The sequence below is a fragment of the Stenella coeruleoalba genome (genome assembly GCF_951394435.1).
Source record: "Stenella coeruleoalba genome assembly, chromosome: 6".
Classification (NCBI taxonomy): domain Eukaryota; kingdom Metazoa; phylum Chordata; class Mammalia; order Artiodactyla; family Delphinidae; genus Stenella; species Stenella coeruleoalba.
Window position 1 is genome coordinate 47,592,692 of NC_137151.1, and position 26,586 is coordinate 47,619,277.

The 26,586-nt window shown below is 41.9% G+C and overlaps 1 long non-coding RNA gene and 1 pseudogene across 2 annotated transcripts in view; one reads left to right on the forward strand and one right to left on the reverse strand.

Moving 5' to 3' along the window:
* LOC307188219 overlaps positions 1-26,586 on the reverse strand; it is a 119,730-nt gene that overhangs the window by 79,066 nt on the left and 14,078 nt on the right. The gene's annotated exons all lie outside the window — the stretch shown is intronic.
* LOC307188346 (caspase-6-like) lies at positions 141-25,432 on the forward strand (annotated as a pseudogene). The gene is made up of 3 exons: positions 141-144; positions 1,129-1,405; positions 24,636-25,432. The product of its transcript is annotated as a caspase-6-like (transcript).

A 26,586-nucleotide genomic window follows, 5' to 3' on the forward strand; every position in this document is an offset into this window, starting at 1 on the left:
TCCAGTACCTCAGCCTCTTGTCTGTATTTTTCAAAACTAGGCCCCTTGGCACTGAAATTGTTCCTATTAACAGCATTTATGTTGGTGTTTCAGATCTACACAGAAGTAACAGCAACTGAAAACAGAAACCAAATGACGGAATGGGTGAGAATGTGCGTGTATGTGTGTGTACATGGGTGTGTCCTCACACAAGTGACCCTATGGCTGAGCAAATATTAGTTCAACCGTCTGATCTGAACTTAATCCATATGGACCTAACCCCACCTGTACCCTCACAGGGTCTCCAAGGCAGACACATTCTCCTTTACATAACTTGGTCATAACTCACCTATAAGACTCTGAAAGTGCTTGTCGCGTTTGCAACTTGTGAATTAATATTCATCCCTAAACCCTTAAAGGCTTGTTTCAGTTCTGCTTTTTACCACGTTGCCTTAGAGCAGACCTTACCGTGTTGTCGAGGCTTCTTCAAATCCCCACGTCCGCCCTCCTCCTCCTTTAGCACTGCCTGGTCTGGGCCCCCATCCCCACCCCAGGTCTCCATCCTCTCTACTACAGCCTATGCTTATAACTGAGTGGATCAGCTGCAGGGACTAAAGGGAAAGGATCAGAGACAGGCAAACCCAGGCTGGAGGGAATCCACGCGTCCCAGCCCTGCCCCAAGGACTCTGGCAACCGTCCAGCACGTGTGTCTAAAGAAGCAGCGGCCACCGAGCTAATTCCAGTTTCCTGTCTGTTATCCAAGGAGACACGCAGTGGTGGGGAGATAACCAAAAACATCGCGGTGGGGGAAAAGGAGGCCCCAGCGGCACAGAGCATCTTCCTAACTCTCCACTCAGCACACCCCAGATAACTACAGATACGGCCCAGAACCACCACTGACCCCCGGCAACACGGCGGTGGGTTTGGCGGGGTAGGACCAGGTGGAGCCAAGGACCCAGCCAAGAGGCTGCAGTTCAGGCCAGGGTGGCTGTTCCAGAAGGAACGTCGGTGCCAAGCAGGAAACCAAAGGAAAAACGCAGAATTGCAGGCCAAGAAAACATCGTGAGGATTGAGGTGAGGGGGTCGCTCGGCTCACGCGGGTGCTCTCGCCCGGGCCTTGAGCTATATCGCCGGTTTCCTACCTGCCAGGCGATGGATGTGACGCTGCCGAAGTGCCTCTGCCCACGAGAAGCTACAGCCGCACCGGGCTGGAGGAAACAGGTGGAGGAAGGAGGAAGTTGGGCTGGAGGAAGCAGCCCAACTGCAATTCCCCTCACTCAGAAACTCTCAAGAGCTCCTCCTACATCATCACCACCATCCCCCTCAACAAAACTAGCAGCAACTGGGCAGGCATTGCCTCTAAAGACATCACCTGCTACCACTCTCCTGCCTCTCTGGCCTCTCTGATGATCCTAGAACAGACTAGGTAAGTTGCCACCTCAGGGCCTTTGCACTTGCTGTTCCCTCTGCCTAGAAGCCTCTTCCCATAGGTACCTTCATAGCTCTCTCTCTCTCCTCCTTCAATATTCGCCCAAGTGTCTTAATCAGCCTTCTGTGACCACCCTTTTCAATCATAAATCCCCTCCTCCACCACCTCAGCATCCTTTCCTTTTCCTGTATTTCTTCTTCTTCACAACACTTATCACACTGACATTCCATGTTTTCCTTCTGTATTTGTTTATTGTCACCTTCACCAAAAGCACACGTGCTGAGAGTCAAGGAAGGGTAAAACAACTTTCCAAAGTGAAAGAAGGTATCAGTATTACAAGGAAAAAAACCAAATGCCCATCATGCCCTTTTCCTTCTTCCCATGACACAGCCATCTGCTTCCCAATATTTTTTAGAGCAAAATTTGTAACTATTTTTATCTGTATCTTTTTTGAATTGAAGTATATTTAATTTACAATGTTGTGTTAGTTTCAGGTGTACAGCAAAGTGGTTTATTTATACACACACACACACACATATACATTCTTTTTCAGATTCTTTTCCATTATAGGTTATACAAGATATTGAGTATAGTTCCCTGTGCTATACAGTAGGTCCTGCTGCTTCCCAGCCTTTAAGATCTGGACTGAGAGACCTCTTCCTTAGGGTTCACCTTCACGTCTCTTCTGCTCCCCTCTCTCACCTTTCTCCAAACTGCCACAGCATTGTCTGTTCCATGCGAACTCCACACTAACCAACAGCGCCTGCCTAACTGGGAGGACACAGCGTGTCAGCTCATGCTTAGGAAAGTACTAGGACCGTGTGGTGCTGTTTATTAGCCAATAAATCAGAGCCATTATTACTGTTATTTAGTGTAAGTATCTTGTATCACATATACTGATTAAAGTTTCATTTCCACAGCTAGATTATAAGCGAATTGAGGGCAAACATCTTACCCTGTTTTTTTGAATTTTCCCCCAGAGTACTTACCACAGATGTTTAATAATTATTTGTCAACTGATTGAAACAAAGGATTTCCACGTTTAAAGATTCATTTGAGACCCCTTAGAACCTCTGTTTAGACAGCGATTCCAATCCTTTACCTCTTCCAGGACTGACCTTGTGTGTAAATACAGCAAATCCCTGGAAATGGCATTTATTATAGAAACTTTGCTAAAGCTTGAACAGCAGAGCCAAAATACTATATAACAGATCAAACAAATATTGACTCAAAAGAATTTTCCCCCAGGCGACTGTTACAGTCTTATCTTGAATGTTTGCGCAGTTAGTTAAGTATTGCTATGGACTCAGCAAAATCCCAGGCAGACCCTGCCAGGCCGAGTTTCACATTCCCACCATCTTATCACTTTTTATAAGTCCCTCTCCTCATACCCCTCACCTAGCACCACTGCTAATGTTGGGTGTGGGATTAAATGATAAGTCAGTCATACATGTTTTATCCATGGACAAAAGATAAAGGAATCCCAGTGCCAAAGATTCCATTTACCTATCCCACAGCAAATATGCTCTGTCTTTACCTTCCCAGAAATCAATCAGGCTGCATCTGTTCATACCTGTTGGCTTCTTGGAAATGTATGAGATAGTAGGACCATGTAGAGAGAGAGGCATTTACAGTGTCACGGGACATGTCTGTACACACCAAATACCGATGAGTGTTTACTTCCTATGGTTACCGACTGTGAAGGCTGCCAGAACAGGGAGCCTCCAGATGCACCTCGAAATCACAGACTGTTCTGTGCAGGGAGTGGGCTAGCTTACACCGGGTTGTCTAAAATGTGGGCGAGGACAATTATGACAGGTAGAAGCCAACAAGAGTTATTCACAACCTCTCGGTTCTAATTCAAGAGAACAAATTGCCCTCTACAAAAAGAAAACAGAAAAATTACACAGCAAGCCAAGATATTTGCCTGGGGAAAACTCCTAAGCGTCTATTAATAAAAATGGAACAGTCTGTGGCTTTCAGTGTAAGCTTCTATAGGATTGGGACCAGGCGTCGCAACAGGGAACACAGCTCAGCACTGCAGGTGACTGGACATGCAATGATGTTGTAGAAAGATGTCAAGCTGGTTAAAAAGAATAACATGCAGAATTACAGGAGGCTGAAGCGTTGAAATTTACCACAGGGACATTTTTGTAAATGGTGCAATACGTCAAACTCTTTGGCAAATTTAAATGCCAAGCTGGCTAATGCAATAGTCCAGACCACATGCCCTTCCTGCCCAAACAGCTTCTTGGTAAGATGCTCTCAGCCAAGATCTGCAACAGCAGTGTCTGGGTGTGGTACCTTCGGATCTGCTACCTGCCAATCCCATTCAGTCCTGATCAGCCCAGTTTCATGCATCATATACTCAGTTTTCCAATGAGCAAACACTCATAACAAATTCTGCACAACTCACTGGAGTGCCTCCACCGTTCCGAAGAACACACAGCGTCACCAAGGCAACAAGCATGGACTACAGGGCACACCTGAAGCCTGTGTAACACACACACCAAAAAAAACCAAGAAGAGCTATTATTATTAATAACTAAGTAGCCACAATCCTTCCCCATCAGGTTCTGCTGAGGCCACACCCACTGCCCCACCCACAAATTGGACAAATTCCCATCGCTGACTCTCCCTACTTGGAAGTTATCAAAAGAAAACTAAAAGAAGTCAGTGGGGCTAAAGTGATCCATAGAGTGAAGAACTACAGGGGAGGAAGTGCCTAGAACTTCAGACAGGTGTGGATCAGAAGAGTGAAAATGAGTTTTGAGGAGAGGTGAACCAGAAGTGTGAGTCAGGAGAGAAGGGAGAGAACTTTTAGAGATGTTACTTACAATTTTTAGAAATATACATTGAATCTCTTTTTAACGTTCTTTGGAAGAGTCAAGTAAAGTTTGAAGTTTGGAAATACTTGTTAATTCAGTTTCTGAACTGTGTTCCTCTGGATGGTAAGCTTCATCAACTACTGTTGGAACAACTAGACTTGAGCAAAGAGTCTAGTCCACAGACATAAAAAAATGCAGTGAATTCTTCGCTTAACGCAATGCATTCTGCATTATTGAGGGCAATGACGTATTCCAAAACAAAGCCTGGCAAAGTTGTCACAGGGAAAATCACAACCAGATGTCCCCTACCTGCCTCAAACACTGAAGCCAGTCATTCTACAGATGTTCAAAATCACATGCTAGATTTCTCTCAAACTACCTAAAAAACCCAGAGATTTGGGCAAAGATTCATTCTCTTGCATTTTTCAAGTCTCAACCAAAAGCCCAGGTAACAAAAACCTGCTTCCTTGCAGTGGTGTTCTCCAATCATCTGGAAGTTTCTAAGCGGTAGACCTAAGAAAAAAGGACTTTCTCTAGGGAGCAGCAATCTAACCTGTCCTCTTTTCCCCTCCGGAAGACGACCTATCAGGCAAGTGGAGAGAAGTGTTGTCATGCATCCTTCAACAGTGGTTGTCATGCATCCTTCTACCCTCTGGGAAGTTTCTGGTCAAAGAAGATTCATATGTAATATAGAATGTGCCCTACTGGTGAGGAGTCAATTAAATTTCTCAGCTGCACATAACAGATACTAAATTCTCCATTCTGACCACAAAATAAAATATTTGAGACATTGATGATTACACCAGAATCTTCTAAAATCATATCAAATTTAAATAAGAAACAGGACCTTTAAGTAGTATAAGAACTAAAACCAAAGGAAAGATGCAAAGACTATGAAGCACCACTTTATAACACTAGGTAAAATCCCAGAACCTAAATATACAGGATGGTTTCCATTCTCTGTTTTATGCTTTCTCCTAGTTTCTTGATTTTCTACAAGAATCATGTATTATGTCTACAATCAGGAAAAAACGTAAAGTTTTTCAAAATTATGCACAGAAAAGACAGAAAGAAAATGTACCTTTAAAATGTTATGAATAAGTATACTTGGGGGGGGTAAGTTGCTCTTTACTTTTCACTTTTCTGTATTTTCTGAAGCTTTTAGAACGAGAATGTAGTAATTTACAATGAAAAACAACCTTTTAAAAAGCTGTTTAAATTATTAAAATGTCAAAGGACTAAAGTATTTATTAAGGGTCATAAATGTATAAACACACAATATAATCAGGAAGAAAGCTTTCGCCACTGATCAAGCCGCCTTTCAGAGTCAAACAATTGACACCTTACATACCAGTGCTTCTCAAACTTGAGGAGGTGGAAGAACCACCTGGAGGGTGTGTGACAGCACAGTGATGGGACCTGAGCAGTTCTAACGAGCTCTCAGGTGATACTGATGCTGCCAATCAGTGCACCTCGCTTTGAGTAGCCAGGATGGATGCAAGGACAAGTGAGTAGAGCCTCGTGAAGCCTGCCAAGCTCCTTTGAGAGAGGACAGAAGAGAAGCTGAACTCCAGATCCCGCCTTCTTTTGAAAGTTCTAAAGCAGAGGCAGATTCCTCTCTCTCCAATCAGCCCTTGGCGACTAAATACTTAGTCACGTCCTTAAACGGGGGCCAATGAAATTAAGATAACCATGATTCCAGAATCTAATGAGCTTGTTAGAGCATCAGATGGAGCAGCCTTTGATTCCAACTTGGCAGACTGCCTCTGTGCTCTCTAGAATTCTGCAAATCAAATCTCTTGATGGTAGCTTTCAAATACCACCTTGTTTCCTACAATGATTCTGTCAGATGCCTACGAATAGGAGGCAGTCCACCAATTCCATATGTAACCCTCAGAAGGAGACCAAAAAAAGTAAACAGACAAACAAAAAAGGCAAGCACGCACTCCACGAGCTGACCAAGTGCTTATCAGGTGACTCTGGACCCTGGAGTTGCTGGGAAGGAGGGTGAACTTGTAAACAGTCAAACAGTTCCTGCCCTTTCACTCCCCCCAGCCACCTCGGGGGCCCATCAGGAGCTAAGTACAGAACCACACTCGAACTCCAAAAAACCTCAGGAAGAGATTGCAATGCCCAAGAAAATATTGAGGCCCACAGCCTATATCCTCCACCTCGCTTGCCCATCAAGGCGCTAGAGGGTGACTGTAGTGTTTCCTTTCATCCTAAGGAATAAGGTACCTGGCTGAGAGGCCTCCAAGTTCTACGCAATGAGAACCTCAGAAAGAAACTAACTTAATTAACGATTCACAAGAGCACAGAGAATTCCCACCAGCCTCTAGGTCCCCAAACACCACATTTGCCATTTAGCCCCCATGCTGCCATTTCCCGCCTGCAGTGAACTAATTACACACAGTGGGAATTCTGGAGCTGCCAGTTCTAATGTTTATCTGCTGTTAACTTGTTGTGTGACCTCAAAGACATTTGTCTAGTGCCTTTATTTCCTCTGCTATAAAAGCAAGATAAGGGAATGACATGCTTGAAAAAGTGCCCTAACATAACATTACAGTCATCACTACCCTAGAAATGCTCACAGGGATGGTAATTAACATGTTCCTTTTACTAAGACATTTAAAGATAACTGATGGAGGCTTCCCTGGTGGCGCAGTGGTTAAGAGTCCGCCTGCCGATGCAGGGGACACGGGTTCATGCCCCGGTCCGGGAGGATCCCACACGCCGCGGAGCAGCTGGGCCCGTGAGCCATGGCCGCTGAGCCTGCGCGTCCGGAGCCTGTGCTCCGCAACGGGAGAGGCCACAACAGTGAGAGGCCCGCGTACCGCAAAAAAAAAAGATAACTGATGACATGTTGTGAAAAGTATGGGATCTCAAATTATATTTCCTCTTTCACTAAAACAAGTTTCAGTGGCAAACGCTACCTATAAAATTGTTGATAAAAACAATATTGAATGTGCTTCCTTATAAAGTATAATGTGATGTATTTTTCCATTACCATAATTTTAACAACAGACCATGGTTTCATAAGTAGAAGAGATTATAGAAAAATCACCTTAAATTAGATTTCTGTAACCTTCACATACAGCACTGAAAACTTAGTGAAATAAAATTGAGCTGTACTTCTTCACCAGTGAAATACTTTGCAACCCCTGGAAGCCGTGATTTAGAAGCCTAGTTAGTAACACAGTCTGGGCATGTGAGAAAAGCTGGTTACAAAACATTCTGTGTACAAAACGATCAGTATCATCTGATTTTTTGTAAATCTATTTGGGCATAGAAAAATATTTAATAAATGGGAGCAATTATCATTTACATTTATCTATTAGGGCCCCAGTTCTTTTCTTATACATTTGAATGAGCTATATATTAAGGTTATAACACATATCATTTATGTGTCACAAATTTAATGCAAATTTTCTCAGTATGCCTCTTCATTAGTATAGAAGTTTTCAATTTTAATATATTCAAATCTACTCATTTTTTCTTCCCTGGTTGCTTCTTTTGCTTTGAAGCCATGAAAATTGTCATTCCTATGCAGACCTAATAAATATTATATTTTCTGCTAGTGTTTCTATTATTTGATTTGCAATATTCAACTCTCTGGAGTTTATATTTGGGGCATGGTATATTTGGTGTGGGTCCAAATTGATATCTTATTATGTCCAAACCATTTATTAAATAATCTATTAAATAATCCTTCCTCATTGCTTTATTTTAAAAATTTAGCACATTTGATTTATATATAGTTAGGAAACTATTCCAATTTACTTTTTTTAATATAAAGTACAAGAACCTCAAAGTAAAAATCCAAATATACATAGTAGTTTTATTAGAAACCTCAGCTAGAGATTATCAGCAAATCAAATCATCATCACACCATTTCATCCTCAGTGGGGCAGCAGTCAACTAAGCGATAATTCCTGTTCAAATCAGTTCTTCCTATTCAGCAGAAGCCTTTGAGAATGTAATTGTAGGGTATATAAGTGTATGGTAGCTGAGTCACCAACTGTTTGAATTCTCTGCTTATTTTATGGGGAAGGACTACTTCTTAGGTGGCAAATATTATTCTAACCTTGACACACCTGGAAATAACACTCCTTGCCCTGAAAAAAAAAAAAAAAAAAGAAGTCAAAGAATTCATTGTTTAATTTGGTCAAGATTTAGAACCATGATTTTCACTCAACTGAGTTTTTCCTCCAGATCTATTAGAAGCCTACCATAGATAGTATGTACTATGTAAATTTGCCCTTGTTTTTTAGGTTTCTAATGTCTGCATCTTGCCACTCCCATAAAGATATAAGCTCCTGGAAAGCAAAGGCTGCGTCTATTAGAGAAAGAAGGAAGGAGGGACTCATGTACAATCCTTACAGTGACCTCTTTCTGAGCCTTGCCCACAGTGGTCACTCAGGAAAGGCTGCCAATGGATGAACTATTTTAGCATCTCAGCCATGAGTGATGCTTAAAGAAAAAAAGAAAATAGAACATATATCACTGAATGCTTTTATCTGAATTCATCCCCCCTACTAAGTAACATGGATAGATTTATGCCATCAATTCACACCCTGAAGCACAAGACATGATCTTTCTTTTTTTTACGTCTTCAACTTTATATTTACGTATGTATGTATGTATGTATGTATGTATGGCTGCGTTGGGTCTTGGTTGCTGCACGCAGGCTTTCCCTAGTTGTGGCGAGCAGGGGCCACTCTTCGTTGCAGTGCGCAGGCTTCTCGCTGCAGTGGCTTCTCTTGTAGCACAGCATGGGCTCTAGGCGCTCGGGCTTCTGTAGTTGCAGCGCGTGGGCTCAGTAGTTGTGGTGCACAGGCTTAGTTTCTTTGCAGCATGTGGGATCTTCCCGGAGCAGGGATCGGACCTGTGTCCTGTGCATTGGCAGGTGGATTCTTAACCAGTGCGCCACCAGGGAAGTCCTATGATCTTTCTTTTCATTTGCATAGCTATGACTCAACATTTTCTAGCCCTATGTTTTTTTTTTTTTGACTCAGAATAGAATTGCACCATTAGGGTTTCAGCACGTCTATTCTTGGAGTGACTATTTTGAATTGTGTCTTTTAGAAGTAAGGAAAAATATTTTTTAACTTCTTAGGTATCTACATGGCTTGGTTTGAGAATCTGAGCTTTTCTGGTTCATTTTCCTGCTGCTTTTCCAGGTCAGGAGGGGATGGCTGAGAGAGGTTCCTCTGGACGAAGGCACTGGATGGCAGTGCTCAGCCTGGTATTCTCTGCTTTTAATCCCCTCCACCAACAAACGGACCAGAGAGAGCACCATCATCATCACCATCAATGGTACGATTTACTGAGCATCTTATGTATGCCCGTCAAACTGCTAAACGTTTCACTTGTTATATCTGATGCTGTTTTTGTTACCAAAAAAATTCTAGGATGTATTTCCTCCCCATCTCTGAAAAAATTGCTCAATTTAATATCATGCTTAATTATTAAGCGTAATTTTAGAGATCTTGCTGAATTTTTTAATCTAATACATGACTAGCATGTTAAGAAATGGGATATTTCATTTCACGGTATAGTCTCGTACATAAAATAGAAAAGCCTAACCAAAAAGAATGCCCTCTCGTTCCCTGCTTCTCTCTTTTCTGTTGGAGAAGAATGGATACATTTGTCATGCAGCATAAGGAGGCCAGGGAAGAGGAGAGAGATTATCTTACGTGCTGGCAAAGCAAAGCCGTTGTGTTCGTCTCCTCCCGGCACTGTCCCCATCCTACTCCCAAGCCCCGAGGAGGCTGGGAGGACGAGTGGCAGAGTTACCTACTAATAAATCCCACCCAAGCGGCCTCTCCCTCACCTCTCTCCCAGCACTTGCCTAGGGGTGGCCACTCGAGAGCCTGGCACGTCTCACAAGAGGTTCCCAGGGAGTAGAAAGCAAATGCCAGGGAGCCCAGAAAAAATGCAATTCCTCAACTGTACTGGGAGAAAGGCATCTAAAAATACACGTAAGCAGAGACATTTTATTCTTGGATTTAAACAGTAAGTCTTCTCGTGGAGTTCACATCTGCCGACACGTTCACTGACACTGCAGCCTGTTGAGTCTGCGAGAGGCTGTTGAGCATTCCTGCAGCAACACCTCGGCTACTCTCTCATCTTTCCAGTGAGGATCATTAGAGTCTGTTCTCGTCCCCACTTCGAAGAGTCAAACCCACACCAGTACTTTTTCCCTAAAATGTGCAGGCTCCCCCTAAGCCTCCGAGAAGCAGGAGAAAGCACGCATTTGCAAAGCCTAAAGGTCGGCGCTGCAACAAACCAGGAAGGGCACTAACTGAAGCCAGACCCTGGGCTCACGCTTGGCCAGGTGAGTGTTGGCTCCACCCCTCGTGGAAACTCCCCTCTAGAAGCTGCAGTTGGAGCAAATGCCAGTGCAGCCCATGGTACCTCACTGGTGGCCCCAACCCGTCCCCCTCCCTGTGTGCATGGCCTTTACCAAGAGACTCTGCAGCTCCTCCCACTAAAGGGGATCAGAATCATCCCCTAGCCCCTTGACCCTGGGCTTGCTGGCCTATGACTTGCTTTGGCCAGAGGGAACCCAGGCCCGAAGAAGCCTTGCAGGTTTCCTCTTACCCCTTCCAGCTCTGCCACGGCCTTGGCAGGAGCTGCCCCGGGACGGCTGCTGCCCTCAGCCTGGACCCACGTGGAGCGGACGTGAACCCAACCCGCGGGCCCAGCCAGGGCCACTGCCTGAAGCTCGGCTGCTCAGTTAAGCCCAGCGTGGAGCAGCCGAGCCCCACTGCCAGCCCACAGCTGCAAAAGCGATCATGAACCACTGCTCTGAGCTGCTGCATTTTCGAGCATTTTTTGCCAGCGTTATTATGCCAACAGCTAAGTGATACACAGTCTAAGAGACTGCTCGTGGAAGATACGACATGCCCCCTTGCCCAAAATACGATAACCAAATTTTAATAAGTGCTTATTTTGGACTCATTTTTGTAAGAGCTTTAGGTGGACGTATTTTTTCCTCACAAGAACACTATAAGACAAGGAGGATTTTCATCCCTATTTTAAAGATGAGGCAACAGAGGCACAGTTAAGTAACCTGCCCACAGCTGGAAGATGGTAAAGGCAGGATTCAAACCCCAGTCACCTGCACCCGGAGCCCCTGCTTATCAACCCCACGTCCAGCAGCCTTGCAAACCTCCTCCCATGCCTCCCAATGTGCCCCAAATTCTGCTGCGGGTCCCACGCCCTCGGGGTAAAACCCAAACTGACAAGCGCAGCTGTGAAGTATTCCAGGTCCTCCCCAGCCTGATCCTGCATATCCAGGCCAGGCCCCCGCTCCCTCCTCCTCTCCCTCAAGGTCAGGCCTTGAGCTCAACAGCCACTCTGAGCTCCTACACTTGACCAAACCCACCAAGTCCCTCGCACCCCCCCTGGAACGCCCTCCCCCCTTTCTGGAGCACCTCTAGGTCATCCCCCTGGGGTACCTCCCGCAGGAACACTTCGGGCCCCAGCCAGAAGCACGTGGCTGCTCACCCCGAGTCCCCCACTCCCAGGACCTTCCTGAACGTGCACGGACCACTTCGGGCTGTCACTGCTCAGCTCCTTCCCGAGCCCGGCCACATGCCCCTTGAGGGCAAGGCCTGGGCTTGTTCCCCTCTGGCAGCGCCGTGTTCAGCACGGTGCCTGGTCTCATCGTGGGCATTCCAGGGAAGTTTGCTAAATCACAGATCAGGTGAAAGGAACAACGACATGATGGAGAAATGGATATGGAGACGGGAGGTCTGCATTTTCATTTTTAAACAGCAAGTCTTCCATTTCTCTTCAACATTAATTAAACTGCTCAACATCCCTGGGTCTCCAGCTATATATTCCTCAATTAAAATACGTCTTTCATGATGGCTTCCTCTGCCAAACCTTCCTCGCAGGCGTCTGTGTTCACCAGGGCGCCTTGGGACACGTAACAAAAGGCACCATATTTGCTTCAAGCAGCAGGGAAACTGAAGGCCTACTCCCTAAACGTTCACTCCTGGCAACACAAGAGTACACGTACTATGATTTCAAAAGGGATGGAGGAACGTCTGTGGCACAAGAAGGCACATTATTAAGGAGTGAAAGGAAAAGATTCCCAAGACAGGCACCAGATAAGTGATACCTTGACATGGGGCAGCAAAAGCTTCTTTAACACCAACTAGCAAGTGACTCTTGGGAGAGGCCCAGCGCTCAGAATCCCAGCTTGCAGCTGACAGGTGGTCATTACTGCCTTAACCTCAGAGACACCCAGTAAAGGTTCAGGACTCAGCAGCCTGACAGCACGTGTGGAAAGCTGACTAGGGCCACGGGATGGAGGCTACAGCAGCCCTCAAAATTACACGGCTTCCAGGCCACTTCCAATAGCTGGGCCCCAAGCTTGGAGCAAAGGGGCAACTATATCCCATGACAGTGAAATGCTCTGTTCCAGAATCGGAGGCTGAAACCCTACAAACGCAGGTTCCTTTCCCCACTGCAGCTTCACGGCCACTGATGAGCAGTTTCTGATGCCAAAGACGCTCGTCCCTGGTGCTTCCTGGGAAAGATGGGGAGAGGCTGGGATAACGTGTGTTCCTGATCCCTTGGATGGGATGACAGAGTTATAGACAGCTGGAATGTAAGAACCAGAAGGTCTTTGAGATCAGGCCACCTAATAATTTTCACTTTCTAGTGACTGCTTTGTTCAAACAACAGCTTGCAGAAGCATAAATACCAGAGAGGAGACTGAGGCTGCTCCCTTCGGCAGGCAGGAGCCAGGAACCCCAGTTGTCCGTACAGGGACAACCTCTGAGCTGGCTTGATGGAGGCTTGGGAATTTGGTTTGCAAATCATGCATTTAGCCCAAGCCTGCATTTTGCAGTATGGAAACCACTGCCCAGGAAAGGTAAGGTGACTCATCCAAGGTCACACAGTCAGAAGGACCAAGAACAGGACTCAAGTTCCTGACTGCCAGTTCAAACACGCTTTCCTCTAAACGGTGCCACCCGCTTTTGTAGAAACAGCCCTCCACACCCTGCCTCCCCGTGAGCAAGTTCCAGGCCCACCCCAGGGCTTAGACTGAGGTAAAGAGTAACTTAGTGACAGTATGTTTTACCGATGCATTTATCACACACAATAGGGAAAGCTCTGCTTTTTACCAACCCATCCCCTGCACTCCCCACCCCAACTGACCCCCAACATGGGCAACTCATCAGAGCCTTTCAATGACTTGGAACTTTCTCAGGATCCCCTGCCCCAGGCCCATTCCCTTTCTGTAGCATTTCTTGCAGCACTGAATCAAATGCCTGCAATGCTGTGATTCTTCAATTTGCTGCGTTTGTCCCTACACAGTATGTGTTTGATTTTAAAATGCTGTTTGCTCCACTTTTTAATTTCATTTTAGAAGCCTGCAAGGAGAGATGCCAACATTTAATCGTAGGGACTGGAGGGGACTTTACAAACTGCTTACAAGGCACAAACAGAGCAGTTATCTTCCTATTTCCCTTTTGATCGAATTGGCTGCTGTATCATATGCCGTAACAGTGTGAACCAGAAAGCACTTTTGCATCCTTATCTCACCCTTGACATAATCAAAAGAAAAAACACATTGTAATAAAAAAGAAAAACGGAAACTAGAACTTCATATTTGTTTAAAAGTTAATTAAACTTGAAAGGTTTGTAGGGACGATTCATTTCCTTTAGTAGCTTAATACCATAAGGTTCACATTCCATTTTACTGGTGGAATGATAAAAAGTAACCTGATGTTATTTTAATCATAATAATAAATGATATATAATAAAGCTAGAATAAAGAGGTTCTTTTAAAACACATGTTCCACACAATTCTGAATTGACTTATTAAAAAAAGGCTCTGTAAACATTTTCAAGGTGTGAACCTGTTTAATTGCTTCTGTTAATACTACTTTCTTTCCTTCCTAGAAAGATGACTTTACAGTAAGCACACAGGTATGTCTTTATATGCCTCCTAGTTAATCCTCTGAATTGACAAGTTTAAAATGGATGGAGTATGCTCTTTATAAAGAAAGTTGAACATACAATTAAACAGAACAGGCAGCCTCCCACAGCCTCTGGGTCACTCAGATTTGGAGTCAGATAACATCCCTGTCCTTGTCAGCTCCACGTCAGAAGCACCTATCAGAAGGACGATGCTGAGTAGTCTTTGAGGTAAAGCAGGAATCTTAGACAAGTCATACTGAAGATGAACACGGGCGCTGGTGTTATATTACCCCAACCAGACACAACAAATGGAGCCAGGATGTGGACTGAACATGGATTGCCTCTCTATGGAAAATACTGTACATGTGTACGTCCATGTGTGTTGTCTGTGTGTGTATGTGTTTGTGAGGTAAACCATTTCAGAGAAAGAAGAGTTGCTGATGAGAGACAGCAGGAATTACTGAATAAGGTAAGAAGTCCTCCTGCTGAAAAATGTGGGGTTGGATAAAAAGATTTCCAAGCCTCCAATTCTAAAATTCTTTGATTCTGTGGAGTACAAGTGAATGTTCCATCAGCAAACTGAGATCCCCAAATTCCAAGGGTTTAGCTCACCTCTTCTGACCGGTTACCCTTTGATGGGAACCACTTGCCAGAATATTAAACTTCCTGTTTCCTGTCTCCCCCAAAAGCCTTCTCCACAAGCACCCTGAAGACATGGCCTGTATTTAATTCATCTTTGTGATCCCAGCATAGTACCTGAAGCATATAGGGGAAAGTCCAATAAATACGTTGAAAGACAGAACGGAAAAATTAGTAGGGACAATTTAAGTTTTATTTTTAAATAATGAACGCTTACATATCAGATGCTAATCAAAATCCTTGGTACCTAGCTGTTACATGAATAGATTCCTCAACTAAAACACTTCTTTTCTAGTAACTACTATGCCAAGCTTCCCAATACATAGCACAAAGGGGATTTTTATTGTTTGATTTTATTGTTTGTCTATTATTCCTCCTTCCCTTGGAAGAACCAAGCAGCAACTCCTTCCCTATCTCTCAGATTCTCAGAGTATAAAAACAATCATTGAAAAATAGAATAATCCTGGCCATCTCTTTAATCAGGAACATTAGACAGGAACAAGACAATGATGTCTGCTCTCATCACTTCTATTCAATATTGTACTGTCACTTCTAGCCAAGGCAATTAGGCAAGAAAAAAAAAAGTATCATATTGGAAAGAGAGACGTTAAACTATCTCCATTTTTAGATGATCTTGTATACAGAAAATCCTAATGAATTCAGTAAAAAACTATTAGAATCAATCAATGAGTTCAGCAAGGTTTCAGGATATGCCATCAAAACACAAGAATCAATTGTATTTCTATGTACTACAAACAGACAATCCAAGAATGAAATTGAGACAATTTCATTTACACTGCCTCTGAAATAATAAAATGCTCAGCAATAAATTTAATTAAAAAAGTGCAAGACTTGGACACTGAAAACTATCAAACATCACTGAAAGAAATTAAAGAAGACCTAAATAACTGGAAAAACATCCTGTGTTCACAACTTGAAGACAATATTGTTAAAATGCAATAATCCTTAAATTGATCTCCAGATTCAATGTAATCCTTATCAAAATCCCCGCTGGCTTTTTTTCAAAAATTAACGAACTAGTCCTAAAATTTGCATGGACATATAAGAGACCCAGAATAGCCAAAGCAATCTTGGAAAAAAAAAAGAACAAAGTTGGAAGACTTACACTCCAGAATTCAAAACTACTACAAAATAAAAACAATCAAGATTGTGTGGTAGTGGCATAAGGACAGATATATAGATCAATGGAATAGAATTCAGAGTACAGAAGTAATTGTATATCTTTTTGGTCAAGTGATTTTTGACAAAGGTGCTATGACAATCAATGGCAGAAAGAATACTCTTTTCAACAAATAGTGCCAGGACAACTGGACAGTTACATGCAAAAGAATAAACTTGGATCCCTAACTCACACCATATACAAAAATTAACTCAAAATAGATCAAATATCTAAATAGAAGAGCTAAACCTATACCCTTAGAAGTAAACCTTTGTGATTTTGGATTAGGCACTAGTTTCTTAGATATGACCCAAAAAGCACAACTTAAAAAATTAGATAAACAGGATGTTATCAAAATTAAAACTTTGATGTTTCAAAGGATATTAGCAAGGAAGTTAAAAGACAACCTATAGAATGAGAGAAAATATTTATAAATCATATATTGGATAAGGGTCTAGTACCCAGAATATATAAAGAACTCTTATAAATAAAATAAGACACATAACCCAATTAAAAATTGGCAAGGGATCTAAATAAACGTTTCTCCAAAGAAGATATACAAACGGCCAATAAGCACATGAAAGATAATCAATATCTTTAGTTAGCAGAAAATGTAAATACAAACCACAAAGAGCTACTACTTCATACCCACTAAGATGACTATAAGCAAAAAGATGGACAATAAAAAGTGTCAGTGAGGGGCTTCCCTGGTGGCGCAGTGGTTGAGAGTCTGCCTGCCGATGCAGGGGACGCGGGTTCATGTCCCGGTCCGGGAAGATCACGCATGTCGCGGAGCGGCTAGGCCCGTGAGCCACGGCTGCTGAGCCTGCGCGTCCGGAGCCTGTGCTCCACAACAGGAGAGGCCACAGCAGTGAGAGGCTCGCGTACCACAAAAAAAAAAAAAAATGCCAGTGAGGATGTAGAGAAACTGGAACCCTCACACATTGCTGGTGGGAATGTAAAACTGCACAGCTGCTTTGGATATAGTTTGGAAGTTCCTCAAAAAGTTAAACATAGACTTGCCATATGATCCAGCAATTCCACCCCTAGGTATATACCCCAAAGAAATGAAAACATATGTCCACACAAAAATTTATACATGTATGTTCATAGAAGCATTATTTGTAATAGTCAAAAAGTGCAAATAACCCAAATTTCCATCAAGATGAATAGATATACAGAATATGGTATATCCATATAATAAGGATACTTTTCAGCCATAAAAAGGAATGAAGTACTGGTTTCTGAACCTTAAATCTTGAAAACATTATGCTAAAGAAGCTAGACACAAAAGGCTGCATATTGAATGATTCCATTTATATGAAATGTCCAGAACAGGCAAATCCATACACTAGGGAGCAGATTAGCGATCGTCAGGGGATGAGGGAAGGAGGAAATGGGGAGTGACTGTCAGTGGTATGAAATGTCTTTGTAGAGTCATGAAAACATTCTGGAATTAGTGATGATGGTTGCACAACTTTGTGAACATACTAAGAACCACTGGATTGTACACTTTAAAAGGGTGAATTTTATGGCACATGTATTTATCTCAATTAATTAACAGTAATAATGGTGAGATACTTTCATATATTTTCATGCTGGTAAGAATGGTCACTAGCAGAACTTGAAAGAGAGGTCTGGAAAATGGTATCAAATTTTACCTGATAAATCAAATTATAAGAATTTACCCTCTATAAATAATGTCACAACTTTAGCTCTAAAGATTATCTTCAATGTTGTTTATAATACCAAATTATTGGGAATAGCCCGAAGGCACAACAGAGATTTTGTTAAACCATTTATGGTACATCCATTCAGTTTAATACGTCACCTATTAAAATTATGTTTACGATATACTGTTAACCAGAAAAAGGAGGATATAAAATACAACAGGCAGTATGATCCTATTTTTGTTTCTTTAAACTATATATGTATGTATTCATGCCTCCATGTTACAGAAATAATAGAACCAGGCAGCCCAACACTATAGCCACTAGCCAAGGAGGATATTTAAATTTAAATTAATAAGAATTAACCAAAATTAAGAATTCACTACCTCAGTTACTCTAGCCACATCAAGTGCTCAGTAAACAGAGGAAGACAGTGGCTACTGTACTGGACAGCACAGAACATTTCTGAAATTGCAGAAAGTCCTACTGAAATGAGTTGATATAGAATACACACTTATAGATGTTTTTAATTTTCTTCTCTTTATGTTTATTTTCCACTTTTTCTGTAATAAATATAAAAGAATATTTTTATTTTTTAAAGATTCAAAGTGAACTGAAACAGGGGAGAAGGGATCTGGAAAAACACTCACTGGGTGCAGGTATCGCCCAGCACAAATGCAGGGAGTCCCTCTGATCTGGGCAGCAAAGGGGCTGGTCCTCCCCTGCTGAGACAACACCTCTGCACCCACAGGGCAGGGGCAGCTTCACAGACTGTTGTGTGATGGATGGATTTCCAGAGTGATAGAACACTTATTTCTGCTCATTTTGTCCAGATATAGAGTTGCTTTCTGGGGAAGAGGATGTGCAACCTCCTCACGTGGCCACAGCCTGAAGTCCTTCCTCCTAATAGAGATTCTGAACAATAATCACTTTGGAACTGCAAGAGGCTTGGGGAAGAGGCACTCTCAAACTTTAGGCGATTAGCTCATACTTTCTGGAGGACAACATGGAAATATATATCTAAAGCCTTAAAAGTATTACAGCCCTTTAAGCAACTGTGCCACTTCTTGAAACTCTATTCTAAGGAAATAATCGAGGATGTGCTCGGAGATTTAGCTACAAGAATGTACATGACAGAGTTGTTTACGGGGCAGAAGGCTGAATTCAAGCTAAAAGTACAAGATATGGCCTCATGGTGGAATATTATACTAGCCATTAAAAAATAATGCTGGGCAGGAATATTTAATGACATGGAAAATGTTTATAAAGGTTAAGGGCTTTTTTTTAAGTTTTAATACAGTGTGACAAGTACCAAGAAAAAATATATACACACATATGCTTAGAAGAAGTGAAAATGATTAAAACATAAACAGTGTCACCTACTATGTGGCAGGAAAATATCTGATGCAGGAGGTAATCTATTATTTTCCACCTTTTCTATAATGAACATGTATCACTGTGGTAATAAGAAAAAAATAAAAGTTACTGTTTTTAAAACAATGAAATCATATTGATTTAAGACAGGAAATCTCTGTCCTTAGAACTAGAAACAAAATTATCATGATAGTTGAGGATTTTTACAGTTGGCTCCAGGCTTCCTGGCTGCAAAGGCACAAAGAAATATAAAGACTTATACAGGTTTCCACTCTTTGATTTATCAGTTCTTCCCAGAAGATAAACTACCATCCTGGCACTAAATTCTAAGAGAAATGTATGATGTACTTTTCTCGATAACACTAATACCTACCCTGTAGAGCAAGACATCGGGGGAACACTCACAGCCCTTATCTTTGTTCTAACTACTCTTGTAGCTGCTTAAGAGCTGTGGTCCCCATATCTCACTGAGGGACAAATACCACACACACAGTGCCTGGTATTTTTTTCATAATGTACTTCCATCCCTATTTTCCTACCATAGCAAAACAGCCCCCAGATGAATGGGATGGTTTCAGTAAGACACCAATGATACAATATCTGATTTTTATGCAATATTTTGATGGCGTCACTGTTTCACAAGAATACTCAGAAGACTGTCTCACAGATGCAGTGGATCTTGAGGAGTGGTAGATGTGACATACTTTGAGAATGTACGTTTCTTAATAATACATCTTTTAAGAGCCCTCTAAGAAGAGAAAGTAGAAATTCTAAATAATACATCTTCTAAGAGCCCTCTAAGAAGAGAAAGTAGAAAAAATTAAGTCAATGGCTATGAATGGTTGCTCTAAAAGTTGATGGAAGCCACAAAGAGGCAGAGGTAAACTAACAGCCCTGAGGTGGCCCCTGGCAAGCTGAACCCTCACCATGACAAGAAGTCACTTCCAAACTAAATCTGTCAGAGTCAGAGTCCCTGAAGAGTCAGACACTGGGGACGGGGGTGAGGAAAACTGAGCCTATTACCTTCGGTTAATGTCTATCCTTCCTACAGAAACAATTTAAATTACATTTCCCTCTGTATCTTACCTACAGTTTCTCTCAGATCCAAGCCACTCCTAGAGAGAGCAAAGACTTTGTAGAACTTGGGAGACTATTAAAATAGCATTCTTCTCCTTCCAAGTCCTCTCCACCCCTAAATACCTTCCATTCCTTAAGTCTGATGCTTATCTTCAAGGCCGAAATCAAGTCTTTCCTGACAAGCTGTGTGACCTTTGTTTCATCTGTGACCTCTAAGAACGCATTCCCACTACACAACTCACTGATGCTCATCTTGCATGCATGTGTCCCCAACCAGGCTGTAGGCTGTGAAATATTGGGCATCTCACCCAGCACCGGCCACAGTGTCTTGTGCATGAGTACAAAGGTGACAAGTTCATCTAAATTCCCAGGTTGTCCACTGCCCCCTTGGTAAGTTATAGGTAAGGTTGGTAGCACAACTGTTAGCAAAGCAACGGTGATAAAAGTCCAAAGTTTCTTGACTGGGAACACATTTTCTAAGATTAGTTTAACAAATTAAATTTTTTGTGCTGCTCACAATGGAGAAAAAGAAGGAAATATTCTTCTTGACATCTAAGGAGTTCAGTCTCCTGGAAACTGAAGATGCATATGTAGCTAATTAGAATAGCATGTTATTAATATGAAAAATGTGAGAGGACACATAAAAACTGCAAAGAAAAGCCATCAACTATGTTCCTCAGGAGATGGCTTCAGTTTACATCCCACTGACTTTGGGCCACAGGACTAGAAATGATGTCTAGCAAAAGACAAGAGACCTTCCTCTACTCTGAACTGACCTGCCACTTGCAGAGCCCTGGCCTCTGAACTAGGCCATTCATTTGCAGAAGACTCCACACACTGAAGGCCACCTAGTGCATGACTCTGGCCAGGGCAGTGAGGAAGCTGAACCACAGCCAAAGGAACCAGCGTTACCCCAGACACAAGAAAACTCTGAGGAGCCAGGAGAGCTGTCGGGACAGCTTTGAAAGCTTGTCTAGGGGAAGATGGGCTGGATAAGCATTTTTCATACTGCAAAAAGCCACCCATAGGTGGGTCATGAAACCAATCTAGAGGTAGAAGACTTACAGTAAGTGCTGTTTCATGAAATGCTTGTCATGCAAATGAGTGTGTGTGTGTGTATGTGCACAGGCATGTGCACTGGGGCATGCAAACGGATTTTTTTTCAAAACAGTTTGCAAGGCTGTGAATTAGACAAATTACTTGGTAGCTTATAAAAGGACAAACTTCAATTCAATAGAAGGAAAATACCTCAAACAAATGAAACTGTCTCACAATGGGGTTTATTACTGTGAATGGCAGACAGCTTCCAGCCCCTGAAAGACCCCAAGCAGCATCAAAGCCATTGATTGTCAAGGAGGATATTCATGTTAGTGGAAAGTTAAATAGGAAGAACTCCAAGTTTCCTCCCCATTCTATGAGACATCGGTCTAAATCACAGGCACTTAACTGCCACTGAAGGCACAATTAGGAGGGAACCAACTCCACAAAGTTACAGGGGAGAATGTATACAGCCTGAAATTTCATTTGGTCGTTTATACTGGAACAGCACCTCTGTGAAAGGAAAAGTTATAAGTGATACTTAGACTAAGGGTTCTCAATCTAGGGATACATCAGAATCATCTGGGGAGCTTGTAAAAGATGCCCATGCCTGGATCCCAACATATATCAATTAAAACACTGGGGCCCAACACTTGTATTTTATTTCTGTTTCCCAGGTAAGAATTGCAAACCCCTGATTTATATGTGTAAAATGTAAAAAATGACATTTTATAAAGCTGAGAGGGAAGGAAAATAGCTCCAGGATTTTACATGAATAAAAAGAAAGAGCTGGAAAACATCAAATCATGGCTTTTGAATTCTGCTCAGGGTGTAGAGAGCTGAAAAGAGCATCACTCCCATGCTTACAAATAAAAAGTCAGATCAACTACAAGTTCATATCTTTCTTGAATCCATTAGACAGCTGAGGTCTCAGTGGAACAAACTAGCCCAGAATCTGAGGAGAACCAGGCACCTGCAGGAAGAAACAAGACATGAGCACTTGTTTTCCTGAGGTAGATGCACCTGGACACTGGCTAACAAGCATCAAGTAACAAATAACAATGGAACACTGCTGGGAGAGTTGAAAGAGCACGGAGACGGACCACTCTGAGCCACAGTGCAGAAGGAAGACCAAAGGCTGACACTGAAACAATGAGAAAAGCCCTTCAGCAAACCAGTCCCAACTCTAAACTCAAGGTGTCACTAGAGGAATCTGAAGTCTGTGGTGCCCTGAGGATAGGCTCACCAACAATACACCTCAAATCCAGTCAACTCCTGACCAGAATGATCAATTCCCCACACTAAAGGGCTAGCAGAAATAGAAAGGCATTCCATCTCCAGGAATAAAATCGATTTATCTCAGCCTCTAATGGCCTGCACAAGAGGTCCACATCTTGACAAAACATTACAGAGCGTACAAAAAGCAAGAAAAACAACACTGCCAAGAGACACAGCCATTAACAGAACCAGACTCAGATATGACACATATGGGGAAGCTATCAGACACAGAATTTAAAATAACCGTAATTAATGGTAAAAGTCCCTAATAGAAAGGGTGGGCAATATGAAAGATCAAATGCATATTTTTAAACAGATAGAAACTATAAGAAAGAATCAAATGGAAATGCTGGAAAGGCTAAACACAATAACAGAAATGAAAAATGCTCTCAACAGGCATTCTTCAGTAGATGTGACACATCCAAGGAAAGAATCAGTGAATTGAAAACAGGTCAACAGAAATCCCCAACTAAAATAAGGAGAAACAAAGAGAGGAATGAAGCAAAACCAAAGTGTCCAATAGCCATGGAATAATACCAAAAGTCCTAACCTAGGTGTAGTTGAAATTTCAGAAGGAGAAAAGAAAGAGAATAGGGCAAAAGAAATGTTTGAAGAAATAACTGCTGAGAATTTTCTAAAATTAATGACAGATACCAAACCACAGAACCCAAAACTCAAAAACGCTAGAGGATAAAAACTAAGCATGTGCAGGCATGTGCACATGTGAGCATGTGCGTGCGTGTGCACGCGCACACACACACACACACACACACACACACACACACACACACAGAGGCATATCAGAGGCTGCATATCAAAGACAAAAAGAAAATCTTGGGGGGCTGTGGCCCGGCTGCAGGAAGAGGAGGCCGCCTAGGCATCAGTGCTGTGCACTCAGCTGCAATGAGCTCGGCACCAGGGCTCCGTGGGGCTCGCGGTGCAGGTGAGCAAAACATGATAAACAGATGCCTTCCCTATGAGAAGGGTAAAAACGCAACCGAAATGCAAAAAAAGATTTGTGCAGTGTATGGAGAAGGTGCTGTGACTGATCAAACGTGTCAAGAGTGGTTTGCAAAACTTCACGCTGGAGACTGCTCACTGAACGATGCTCCATGGTCAGCTAGACCAGCTGAAGTTGAGAGCGATCAAATCAAGACATTAATTGAGGACAATCAACATTATACCACGCAGGAGATAGTTGACATACTCAAAATATCCAAATAAAGTGCTGAATATCATCTACACCAACTTGGTTATGTTAATCACTTTGACGTTTGGGTTCCACATAAGTGAAAAAAAAACCTTCTTGACCATATTTCCACATGTGATTCTTTACGTAATGAAAACATTCCATTTTTAAAACAAATTGTGATGGGAGATGAAAAGTGGATACTGTACAATAATGTGGAACAGAAGAGATTGTGGGGCAAGCAAAAGGAACCACCACTAACCACACCAAAGGCCGGTCTTCATCCAAAGAAGGTGATGTTGTGTATATGGTGGGATTGGAAGGGAGTCCTCTATTATGAGCTCCTTCTGGAAAATGAAACGATTCATTCCAACCAGTACTGCTCCCAATTAGACCAACTGAAAGCAGCACTCGACGAAAAGTGTCCGGAATTAGTCAACAGAAAACGCATAATCTTGCATCAGGATAATGCAAGACTGCATGTTTCTTTGATGACCAGGCAAAAACTGTTACAGCTTGGCTGGGAAGTTCTGATTCGTCCGCCGTATTCACCAGACATTGCACCTTCGGATTTCCATTTATTTCGGTCTTTACAAAATTCTCTTAATGGAAAAAATTTCAATTTCCTGGAAGACTGTAAAAGGCACCTGGAACAGTTCTTTGCTCAAAAAGATAAAAAGTTTTGGGAAGATAGAATTGAAGTAGGCTGAAAAATGGCAGAAGGTAATGGAACAAAATGGTGAATACGTTGTTCAATAAAGTTCTTGGTGAAAATGGAAAATGTGTCTTTTTACTTAAATACCAAGAGAACTTTTTGGCCAACCCAATATTTCAGGACTTTCCTTGCCAGTATGGCTGGGAGGCTTTCCTGGGGCACACCAGTGGTCTGTCTGCCTGGAAGAGGAGGAGGATGCAGCAGACCTCTATCTACTCTATATGTTGACCTTGGGCTTGGAGGAGCTCATTATTTAATATGGCTTAAGTGATTGTTTTTTAAACTTTTCATAAACAGAGAAGTGTTTGATACGGCAGAAACGTACAAAAGGGACCACAAGAGGAGAGGAATTGCTTTAATCTTCAATCATGAGAGGATCTTCTGGCACTTAACCCTGCCAGACAGGCAGGGCACCAGCACCGACAGAGACAATCTTAAGCCCAGGTTTTCAGATCTAGGATTTGAAGCGAAATGCTTTGATGATCTTAAAGCAGAAGAACTACTGCTCAAAATTCATGAGGCGTCAATCGCTAGCCACGCAGACGCCAATTACTTTTTGTGTGTTTTCCTGAGTCATGGTGAAGGCAACCACATCTATGCATATGATGCCAAAATTGAAATTCAGACACTGACTGGCTTGTTCAAAGGAGACAAGTGTCAGAGCCTGGTTGGAAGACCCAAGATATTTAACATTCAGGCATGTCGGGGAAACCAGCGCGATGTGCCAGTCATCCCTTTGGATGTAGTGGATCATCAGACAGACAAGCTGGACGTCAACCTAACCAGGTGGTTTCAGCCTCAGTTTATACACTTCCTGCTGGAGCAGACTTTGTCATGTGTTACTTTGTGGCAGAAGGTTATTATTTTCATCGGGAAACTGTGACTGGCTCATGATACATTCAAGATTTATGCGAGATGCTGGGAAAATTCAACTCCTCCTTAGAATTCACAGAACTCCCCACACTGGTGAACAGGCAAGTTTCTCAGTGCCTAGTGGATATCTGCAGAGACCCAAGTGCAATTGGAAAGAAGCAGGTGCCCTGCTTTGCCTCAATGCTAACTAAAAACTGCATTTCTTTCCAAAATCTAAATGATAGGTGCTATTTTGTTTTATGTATCTGTATTTTTATATAAAGAAGTATCACTAAATACTTAAATTGAAGCAATTTAAATGGTACAGCAATTTTAAATGTTTAAATGAGAGAACTTAAAAAAAATAGTTCATATTGGACACGGTGAAGGGGTTTTATATACGTAGAAATGAAATTCTCAGGAAATTCCTATAAATAAAAATCCACAAGCATTTGTAATACTTGACTTTTGTAGTAAATTGCAAGGTTATTCAAAATATCTGACTGATTTAACTTGTATTTTGTGACATTTTATAAAACTTTATAATGTTTTTAAAAGTTTTTGAAAGCTAAAAAAAAAAAAAGAAAGAAAGAAAGTCTCAAACCCAGTGGGAAAAAATGAAATATTAAATACAAAGGAACTAAGATAAAAATTTCAGAAGACACCTTGTCAGAAGGCATGCAAGTAAGACAATGAAGCAACATCTTCGAAGTACTGAAAGAAATAAACTGTCAACACAGAATTCTGTACTTAGTGAAAATATCCTTCAGAAATGAAGGAGAAATAACTGCAATAGGCAAACAAAAACTGAAAGAATTCATTACCAAAAGACCTACACTACAAGAAATACTAAATGAGGTTTTATAGTCAGAAGGAATATGATGCCAGACAGAAATCTGGATCTACACAAATGAAAAGTGTTAGAAATGGAACAAATGAATGTCAAATATAATTCTTCTTTTTCTGATATTTAATTGCTATAAAAGGTAACTGAATGTTTAAAGAAAATCAGCAAACTATGGCCTGCAAACCAAATGCAGCCCGCAGTCTGTTTTTGTATGACCTGTGAGCTAAAGATGGTTTTTATATTTTTAAAGTGTTGTTTCAGAAAAAAAAGAATATGCAGCAGAGACCATATGTGGCCTCAGAGCAAACTATTTACTTTCTGGGCCTCTACAAAAAAAAGGTTTGCTGACCCTTTGCCTAAAACAAAAACAGTAACAATATTTTGTTTACAGCATATGTAGAAAAAAAAATAACAATAACACAAAGGATGGAAGAGAAGGGTTGGAAATATACTGCTGAAAGTTCCTTAGACTACACATGAAACGGTGTAATATTACTTGAAAGTAGACTCTGATTAATTAAAGATATATAGATATAAATAAACACTCTA